Source organism: Triticum aestivum, chromosome 2A (assembly GCF_018294505.1).
Source record: "Triticum aestivum cultivar Chinese Spring chromosome 2A, IWGSC CS RefSeq v2.1, whole genome shotgun sequence".
NCBI lineage: Eukaryota > Viridiplantae > Streptophyta > Magnoliopsida > Poales > Poaceae > Triticum > Triticum aestivum.
The window spans coordinates 710,770,200-710,781,584 of record NC_057797.1 but is presented as its reverse complement, the minus strand read 5'-3'; positions in this window follow the sequence as shown (position 1 = coordinate 710,781,584).

Sequence of the window (11,385 nt, the reverse complement as noted above, 5' to 3'; positions counted from 1 at the left end):
AAATTATAAACTTTCTGTTAATGCCATTAGTTTTTAAATTTGAAAACACTTTTTTAGTTTTTTAGTTTTCTTTGTTGCTTTATTTTTTTTGTGATTAACTTTACTATAAAAATAGTTTTTTCCTATTTTTTGATTTTTTTTGCATTATTTATTTTCTTTTGTTTTTTGCTTTAATTTTTAATTCTGTTTGCTTTTAGGTTAGCAAAATTATAAAATTTCTGTTAGTGCCATTAGTTTTCAAATTTGAATAGTTAAAATTTGAATTCTTTGAAAATTGTTTGAATCACAAGTTTGTGATTAACTTACTAAAAAAATGAGAATAGATGCGCGTATAGAGAAAATTCAACCTAAATTCCTAGTAAATTTCTATGAATTTCAGAGAAATTCACTATGAATTTAGGTTAAACTTTTCTCTATTAGGGCATCTATTTTCACTTCGAGAGGAGCTCAACAAGGCAGAGAGGGACGGGCTTATAAACCGGTGTGAGCCCCCTTCGGTTGGCGAGGTGGGACTAAACTCTGCCCGCAACGAGGACCAACCCTTTAGTCCCGGTTTGTGGCAGAAACCGGGACTAATGGTCATGGGCGAGGGGCGAGGAGCAAAATTATAAACTTTCTGTTAGTGCCATTAATTTTAGAAAGTTGAAAGTTGAAAGTTGGCATAGGCCAGGGACTAATGGTCATGGTATTACGAGGGCCGAACCATAAGACATGAAAGTATTTCAAATGAACTCTGAAAAAGTTGAAAGTTGGCATGGTATCATAATTTCACCCACATAGCATGTGCATGTACAAAACGGACAATGGTAGCATGTTCGTGTGTTAGAAAGTTGGCATGGTATCATCATAATAGTTGCGGGAGAAAGTCTTCACTTTTTATTCGCTTGTGTCATTTGCTTATTGCGCCGTAACCATGGATAATCTTCATTGTTTATCAGGATGCTTGGGTCAGCCTTGACATTGAAGGGAGGAATTTCATGAAACTTTTCATAATCTTCAGACATGTCTGTCTTGCCATCCACTCCCAGGATGTCCCTTTTTCCTGAAAGAACTATGTGACGCTTTGGCTCATCGTATGATGTATTCGCTTCCTTATCTTTTCTTTTTCTCGGTTTGGTAGACATGTCCTTCACATAGATAACCTGTGCCACATCATTGGCTAGGACGAACGGTTCGTCGATGTACCCAAGATTTTTCAGATCCATTGTTGTCATTCCGTACTGTGGGTGTACCTGTACCCCGCCGCCTAACAGATTGACCTATTTGCACTTAAACAAAGGGACCTTAAAATCAGGTCCGTAGTCATGTTCCCATATGTCCACTATGTAACCATAATATGTGTCCTTTCCGCTCTCGGTTGCTGCATCAAAGCGGACACCGCTGTTTTGGTTGGTGCTCTTTTGATCTTGGGCGATCGTGTAAAATGTATTCCCATTTATCTCGTACCCTTTGTAAGTCAATACAGTCAAAGATGGTCCCCTGGACAACAAGTACAACTCATCACAAACAGTGTTGTCACCTCTGAGACGTGCTTCCAACCAACTGCTGAAAGTCCTGATGTGTTCACATGTAATCCAGTCGTCGCACTGCTCCGGGTGTTTGGAGCGCAGACTGTTCTTGTGTTCATCGACATACGGAGTCACCAAGGTAGAGTTCTGTAGAACTGTGTAGTTTGCTTGAGACCAAGAATATCCGTCCCTGCATATTATTGAGTCTCTTCCAAGAGTGTCTTTTCCAGTCAGTGTCCCCTCATACCGCAATTTAGGGAGACCTGTCTTCTTAAGGCCAGGAATGAAGTCAACACAAAACCCGATAACATCCTCTGTTTGATGGCCCATGGACATGCTTCCTTCTGGCCTAGCGCGGTTACGGACATATTTCTTTAGGACTCCCATGAACCTCTCAAAGGGGAACATATTGTGTAGAAATACGGGCCCTAGGATGACATTCTCATCGACTAGATGAACTAGGACGTGCGTCATGATATTGAAGAAGGATGGTGGGAACACCAGCTTGAAACTGACAAGACATTGCGCCACATCACTCCTTAGCCTTGGTACGATTTCTGGATCGATCACCTTCTGAGAGATTGCATTAAGGAATGCACATAGCTTCACAATGGCTAATCGGACGTTTTTCGGTAGAAGCCCCCTCAATGCAACTGGAAGCAGTTGCGTCATAATCACGTGGCAGTCATGAGACTTTAGGTTCTGAAACTTTTTCTCTGGCATATTTATTATTCCCTTTATATTCGACGAGAAGCCAGTCGTGACCTTCATACTGAGCAGGCATTCAAAGAAGATTTTTTTCTCTTCTTTCGTAAGAGCGTAGCTGGCAGGACCTTTATACTGCTTCGGAGGCATGCCGTCTTTTTCGTGCAAACGTTGCAGGTCCTCCCATGCCTCAGGTGTATCTTTTATCTTCCCATACACACCCAAGAAGCCTAGCAGGTTCACGCAAAGGTTCTTCGTCATGTGCATCATGTCGATTGAGGAGCGGACCTCTAGGTCTTTCCAGTAGGATAGGTCCCAAAATATAGATTTCTTCTTCCACATGGGTGCGTGTCCCTCAGCGTCATTCGGAATAGCTAGTCCACCGGGACCCTTTCCAAAGATTACGTAGTGTAAATCATTGACCATAGCAAGCACGTGATCACCGGCGTGCATGGCGGGCTTCTTCCGGTGATCTTCCTCGCCTTTGAAATGCTTGCCATTCTTTCGACATTGATGGTTGGTCGGAAGAAATCAACGATGGCCCAAGTACACATTCTTCCTGCATTTGTCCAGGTATATACTTTCAGTGTCATCAAAACAGTGCGTGCATGCGTGGTATCCTTTGTTTGTCTGTCCTGAAAGGTTACTGAGAGCGGGCCAATCGTTGATGGTCACGAACAGCAGCGCCTTAAGGTTAAATTCCTCCTGTCTGTGCTCATCCCACGTATGTACACCGTTTCCATTCCACAGCTGTAAAAGTTCTTCAACTAATGGCCTTAGGTACACATTAATTTCGTTGCCGGGTTGCTTAGGGCCTTGGATGAGAACTGGCATCATAATGAACTTCCGCTTCATGCACATCCAAGGAGGAAGGTTATACATACATAGAGTCACGGGCCAGGTGTTGTGATTGCTACTCTGCTCCTCGAAAGGATTAATGCCATCCGCGCTTAAAGCAAACCATACATTCCTTGGGTCCTTTGCAAACTCATCCCAGTACTTTCTCTCGATTTTTCTCCACTGCGACCCGTCAGCGGGTGCTCTCAACTTCCCATCTTTCTTTCGGTTCTCACTGTGCCATCGCATCAACTTGGCATGCTCTTCATTTCTGAACAGACGTTTCAACCGTGGTATTATAGGAGCATACCACATCACCTTCGCAGGAACCCTCTTCCTGAGGGGCTCGCCTTCAACATCACCAGGGTCATCTCGTCTGATCTTATATCGCAATGCACCGCATACCGGGCATGCGTTCAGATCCTTGTATGCACCACGGTAGAGGATGCAGTCATTAGGGCATGCATGTATCTTCTCCACCTCCAATCCTAGAGGGCATACGACCTTCTTTGCTGCGTATGTACTGTCGGGCAATTCGTTATCCTTTGGAAGCTTCTTCTTCAATATTTTCAGTAGCTTCTCAAATCCTTTGTCAGCCACAGCATTCTCTGCCTTCCACTGCAGCAATTCCAGTACGGTACCGAGCTTTGTGTTGCCATCTTCGCAATTGGGGTATAACCCTTTTTTGTGATCCTCTAACATGCAATCGAACTTCAGCTTCTCCTTTTGACTTTTGCATTGCGTCCTTGCATCGACAATGACCCGGCGGAGATCATCATCATCGAGCACATCGTCTGGTTCCTCTTGATCTTCAGCAGCTTCACCCGTTGCAGCATCATTGGGCATATCGTCTGGTTCCTCTTGATCTTCACCAGCTCCCCCCATTGCAGCATCACCGTATTCAGGGGGCACATAGTTGTCATCGTACTCTTCTTCTTCGCCGTCTTCCATCATAACCCCTATTTCTCCGTGCCTCATCCAAACATTATAGTGTGGCATGAAACCCTTGTAAAGCAGGTGGGAGTGAAGGATTTTCCGGTTAGAGTAAGACCTCGTATTCCCACATTCAGTGCATGGACAACACATAAAACCATTCTGCTTGTTTGCCTCAGCCGCATCGAGAAACTCATGCACGCCCTTAATGTACTCGCGGGTGTGTCTGTCACCGTACATCCATTGCCGGTTCATCTACGTGCATTATATATAATTAAGTGTCCAAATTAATAGAAGTTCATCATCACATTAAAACCAAAGTGCATACATAGTTCTCATCTAACAACATATAGCTCTCCAGAGCATCTAATTAATTAAACCATACATTGAAACTATGTAAAACATTTCAATGCGAAAACAAATGCGATCATAATCGCAACCAAGGTAACAATTGATCCAACGACATAATGATACCAAGCCTCGGTATGAATGGCATATTTTCTAATCTTTCTAATCTTCAAGCGCATTGCATCCATCTTGATCTTGTGATCATCGACGACATCCGCAACATGCAACTCCAATATCATCTTCTCCTTCTCAATTTTTTTATTTTCTCCTTCAACAAATTGTTTTCTTCTTCAACTAAATTTAACCTCTCGACAATAGGGTCGGTTGGCATTTCCGATTCACATACATCCTACATAAATAAAATCTATGTCACGTTGGCCGACATAATTTTCATAAACAATAAATGAACCAATAGTTATAAAGATAATATATATACCACATCCGAATCATAGACAGGACGAGGGCCGACGGAGGCGGATACCAAAACCATCGCACTATATAAGATGCAATAATAAAAGTAAGAAAATAATACAAGTATCTATGTAAACATACAAGTAAGAGTATTTTTCCTTTCAGAAAGAAGATAAGAACAAGAGGCTCACCACGGTGGTGCCGGCGATGAGCTCGGCGCGGGTGATCAACGGCGGTGAAGACGGGGACAGGGCGTGACGGACCGCTAAACCTAGACAAATATTATGGAAAATGGAGTTTGGAGGTCGATCTTGGAGAGGAGAAAGCTTAAGTAGTGTGGCTCGGGCATTCCATTAAACACCTTGTGTGCATAGGAGGTGAGCTAGAGCACCACCAAGCCCTCTCCCCCTCGGTCGGAGAAAAACAGAGCACTCTGCTCACGAGCGAGGGGTATATATAGGCACCTCATTGGTCCCGGTTGGTGACATGAGCCGGGACTAAAGGGGGGCCTTTGGTCCCAGTTCAAGCCATCAACTGGGACCAATGGTGATGGGCCAGGAGCGAGGCCCATTGACCCGGTTCATCCCACCAACCGAGATCAAAAGGTCCAGATGAACCGGGACCAATGGCCATGTGGCCCGGCCGGCCCCCTGGGCTCACGAACCGGGACCAATGCCCACATTGGTCCCGGTTCTGGACTGAACCGGGACTAATGGGCTGACCCGGCCTGGCCCAAAGCCCTGTTTTCTACTAGTGGCTCCAAGCGCGCCGCAGCATCTCGTACTTGCTTAGGATCAGCGGCGCGGTGAGGAAGAACCACAATGCCTGGACGCGTTTGACTCCTGGTAAATCTCAGCGTCTCGAAGAATCAGCAGTACCTCCTGTTTCTGTTTGCGATGGTAAATTGGAATCGAGACTCAGTTTAGTGTCGCTGAAGTGGTTCGTATCCTAGCGACTGGGATCGCGTCCCCGACATTCCACTCGTCAACCCGGCCCTCGGTTCGGGACGACGAACCCGGTTCGAGGGTCGCTGCCTCGTTCCCCGATCCCGGCAACTATGGTGCCCATGGAGGATAGGTATTGCTTCATCTTCATATCCAGTATTTCTTCTGGTATGTATCCGATTCGAGCTGCAATTTTTGTCCAGCTACAGTATCATTCTCGTCTTAGGCTAACCCCATTTCTCCCAGCACTCGCTGATTGTAGTATCCCGGATTTCCTAACGCAGTCAAGCTGGAGCCTCATCCACAGCCATTCCCGGATTAGACAATGCACTACTCGCTTTTTCCATTGTATTTTAGTTGCTCTTGATGTTGCTAAATCTTTAGTTATTTACTCCTAATACTTATATGTTGACTTTTAGGTTGTTCCCTGCCCGTCTCACATAAACATGCAGCATATGATTTTTAATCATTTCACAAGATATTCTTATTTATTGCTAGCAGTTTTCTATGAAAGAACATTTCGGTATGGAGTGACATGGCACAAGGCAGAGCAATATCTGAATGAGGACTGGGTTGCCACCACATTGGATTGATGGTTGTTCATTTGTGGCTCCTGATTATTGGTAAGTTAGCGTATTGCTACTATATTTATACTGACAATATAATAGCATACATCTATATTAAACTGATGTTGAAACACCTTCTCAAACCAATGAGTATATACTTCAAATCGCATCTCACTTTCATGTCTCTTGTGCTACGTAATGGTACTGGTTATTGCCATTGAGCAATTAATAGAAAAGGAGTTTCCTGGTTGAAAAGAGAAATAACTGTTTCTATGATTTCCTGTTTATTTGCTTTCATATTCTGCTACACTTTTCCTCTTAGTTATAAAACGCACTCAAAAATCTTTTGTTCTTTTCCACTACAAACACACTCAAAAACCAATGAGCTGAAATTAATTGTATTTCTAATTAAAAGAGAATCAGAATTCTTGGAGCTCATACAGAAAAACAATTGGTGCTCAAACTTGTGTGCATATAGCACCAAATTTTGCAAGCATGCAAGACTTTTGGTCATAAACAATGCCACAAAATGCCAGATCTTTTTGTTTTTTACAAATTATTTATTTATTGTTCATGGGGGTACCATGGAGCGATCAAATTTAATGGTTTTGCACCTTGTAGATAGATACCCGAAAAATTCATCATTGGTTAATCTTCATGGTGATAGCTCAACCTCATTTCTGAAATATTTTGGCACAGACGGCTATGACAACCTTGTACAGATGAAACATGGAGTACACCCAACACCTTTTTTTTCATTGTTCAACATTCTTTGTAGCATTAATTTCTGACAACAGCTAGCTTCCTGGATCAGGAATATGCAGGTTTTCTTATACAAGGTACTGGTCTCAGACACTGTTGTATTCGCTACAGAGTTTCTCATTCTAAAAGAAACTGCAACTATGCAAGAGGTTTATGACGAAGATTCTTACATTTGCAATTCAAGTTTTGGATATCAGATAGATACTTTATCAAACTGTCCGCCATTTACTTGGAGGTTGGAAAAATTCTTGTTCTTTAAGGAGACTATGTACACCAGAGGAAATTTTCTGTAAATGTTTTAGGTAAACACATCCTGTTTACTATTCATACATTGTACCTTCCATTTTTCTTTTGTTTTCATATTTAGTGCTTAAATGACACAACCTGCAGGCATATCCGTGTCGTTTACTACAATCTACATATATGTGGAGAGTGGTCGGTCATTTGGATCCTGGTAAGAATTCTCAGAGATGCTTGGAATACCTGTAGGATGACTATGCTATAGTGGAATTCATTTCACTATCAAATGAGGACACATGGACCTTACTAGAGACATTACTAATTACATTTTAAATATACATTATATATTATAGTGCGGAAAACCCCAAAAGCTGATAGTGTGGTTTTGTTGTGCCAGTTGATTATGAATCAACATGAAGAGTTTGGAAAATTGGTTGCTATGGGCATGGTGAAATGTGTTTGTTCCACTTCGATCTATTTTAACATCTTTATCTTGGTTAGGGTTAAGGGGGCAGTGATGAAGGTAACACTATGAACTCACGCAATTGAAATAGTCATCACCTTCATTGTAATAACAAATTTATTTTCTTTGTAGGACCTCCAAAGCAACATAACCAACCATGTGTGATGAAAATAAGGGTAGGTGATTCGTTTCTGACCTCCATGGTGCTGCCATCCTCGGCCACCTGGCGTGAAGGAATGAACTCGATGATGAAATCGGTGACAGAGAGAAGCCGGTCGATCTCCTTTGTCCACCGAGCCTTCGACTCTGGGGCCATTGGTTGGAGGCGCCGCTGCTCACCGAACACGAAAGCTGCAACAGCGTGTCACCACGAGAAAGAAACATAACTGGTAAGATTTTCCACAAGAAACCAACCATGAATTGAAATGATTTGAAACATAACTAGATGATGCCATGTCGTCTGCCCTGCTTCTAACACCTAACTATTTTCAGAACGTTGACTCTTAATGCTCAGTGACTGGGTGCTGCCACTTCGTCTGCCCTGCTTCTAGCACCTAACAGTTTGCTCCCTTTTTTGTCCCCTGTCCCATTACTAATGCAAGAACTCATGTGTGTCGTGTAGATGAATGTTGACAAGCTGAAGAAGATGGCCGATGCCCTGCACCGAAGGCAAGGGCAGTGTTTAAATGTGCCTTTTGTGTTAACCTTGCTACTATCATACATAAGTATTGTCATTGGTTTTGCTACAAGCAGTAGCGTTTCCCGCTTTCAGCACATTATCTATTCTACAGGTATCCATTTTACCTGTGTAATCATTTTATTTGTGAACCATTGCCGATTTCCTGTGTAGATACTGATTATCATCCAAGCATGCTATTGTCACATTTCTAAATTGATTTTTCAGTGAATGCCATTTAGAGTGCACATATCAGCTTAGAGTACAAAAACATGAAACCTTTCTCCGCTTGTTATACTTAGTTTCCCTTCCACTGATGACAGGAAGAAGAAGGCAATACACAATACCACAACCACCAATGACAAGAGACTTCAAAGAACTTTGAAAAGAGTAGGAGTCAACACCATTCCTTGTATTGAAGAGGCCAACATTTAAAAGGATGACGTACTTATCCAAATTCAGAACCCGAAAGGTGAAATGCTGACATGCTAAACCATTACTTCTGCATAACTAAGGATCCACTCACAAATTTCTTTTAACTATGGCATTTCTTGATTTCTTGCAGTGCCAGCATCACCTTGCACGCTGGCCTCCCAAATGACCACTTTCGTTGGTCGGTGTGAAGACAAGGGTTGTGCCAGTGTGGTGCAAGTCCTCCAGTTCACTTGGCAGCGCACCAACCCACGTGGCACGACACTTAGGATGCACAACAACCATGGGATAGAAGAAGAAACAAGTGGATTTGAATGTCATCAGGGATGGGACCTCAAGCTTGTAGGCATAAAAGAATTTTTGCAGTATAGCACCCAATTGATTCACCCGTGATAATAAAGCTTAGAAAAGAGAGCACTACCCAGTAGCTGGTTGTGCAGCAGGAGATGATATGTCTTCAGTTCTTCTTCACATAAACATCTTGATCTTTATTTTTTCTTCATACGGCCAACTATTGGCCAGGTTCTACCATTCTGAAGTAACTGAATTTTCCTTATGTCGTTTCATTAGTATTGCTAGGCTGCTGACAGTTATTGTTCAGAAGGCTGATTGTATATTGATCGTGCACTTTGGCTGGCTTTATCCCAATTTAGGATGTTCTTATGGTGCTACACAAATGTATATAGGCTATTACAATGTATGTTCCAGTAGCCTGATTATTCAGTATTAAATAGTAATTGTTGCCTTAATGTTTTATACATCTAATTTTTCCATTTTAAAGCTTCAAAAATACTTAATAAGAGATCCAATCCATTTTTAAAAAATAGGTGAAATAATATGTTGTAGGTAATAATTTACCGCTGAGAGCATTCCGCTAATCCTATTTCAGGCATGGCTAGAGTGTGTTACAACTAAAAAATTTATATTCTGCTAATACTTGGAGATCTGGATGCACACGGACAATGAGCACATGTTATCCTCCAAAAGTTGCGCCACATGTTACCCTGATGCATGACAAAAGTGTAGCATTGATCTCAAAGTTGTGCTTGCAATTAACATCTACTTTAATGGTAACATATTCTAGAGCATATCCTTATTTTGTTAGATTTTTGTTAAAAGTATATCCTATTCATTTTGGGTGATCCTATTTTCTAAATATGGAGATTGAAAGGAGGGACAATTCTTATCCTTAGTATCTTCTTGCGTCCATCATCTTTAACCAGTAAGGATTATTCATAGCTTAAGATGACCAATTTGTTTTCTTTAACCAGTAAGGATTATTAATTATTGCTAACGTCTTTTATCACCCAATACATCGCCTATCACTATATTCTGATGATTCGAGACATAATGGGGTACACATATTCTGATGGTTTATCTAGGAGTGTGTGGTTTTTTGACAGTTTCCCAGCAATTCTACTTTAGTTTTCTTCTTTGCTTTTAGGTATTTGTATGATTGATCAGAACTACATACATAACAATGCAAGGACACAATATAAATTCACATTTTCCAGGCTAGCACATGGAGCGGCAAAAGGGAGGAGGAGCTACCACGGTGGCAGGTAACTCGCGGATGTTCTGAAATTAGTGTAGAATAAGCCTGGCTCTACAAGAAAATACATCGGACAATTAGAAAACAAGGAACCGAGAAAAAACAAGAAAATACAGAGACCAAATACTTGCTTGACAGCAACTCTGCAGGACTAAAATTAACGAAAAGCTATATTTTTTAGATGAACAAACAGCTAGGCCAGTTGAGGAGCAATCTCCAGCAGCTCCCCGGTCACTAGAGGAGTCAAAGATTGTCCGTTGAAAGACGGACAAGTGATCTTGTCTGAAAGGAGTAGCAAATGCTGATGTATGTATATTTTTCGTTCAGTGTAATGGAAGTGCAAATTTGTATATACTTTACTGGCATTATTTAGTGGATTTGATCATATTTAATATATTGGATTTTATACTGTGTTCTAATGGTGCCTCAGGTATACTTTTACAAAAAGAAATAAGAAAGTATGAAAAATAAATAGCACACAATATACATGTCTAGCATAGCAACCGAGGTGTAGCATGTCTGCATGTGTTGTATATTAGAGTTTGGTCATGTAGAGAGAAAGGAAGACATGAGGAAATCTACTGTCTTCTTGCAATATGAAAATGGATGAGGAAAATGAAAGCACGTTTGCTATTTGGTAGTTGCTTGAAATCAATTGTAGAGCAAGTCAATTTCTAGAGATAAATAGATGAGGGGTAGAGTACCGAGCTTGATAAGGGAAGGCCACGGTTGGCCCCGACATCCCGATGAGGGATCATCAAGAACGAGCTGGAGCAAGCGATGAAGTGGCTAACCACAACGTGACAAGCAGAGACGAGGTGGAGGCCTGATGGTTCCGGGTGTTGGGTGGGTTGTCGGTGCCGGAGAAGAAGTGTGTGTGTGTGTGTGTGTTTTGGGGGGGGTAGATGGATGGGCTCTGGTGTGGCATCAACACGACAGAGTTGTCGGCTAGGGCGGGCAGCGACATGTGGTTTGGGTGGGTCTGAGGAGGGTTCAACATGAGCAATG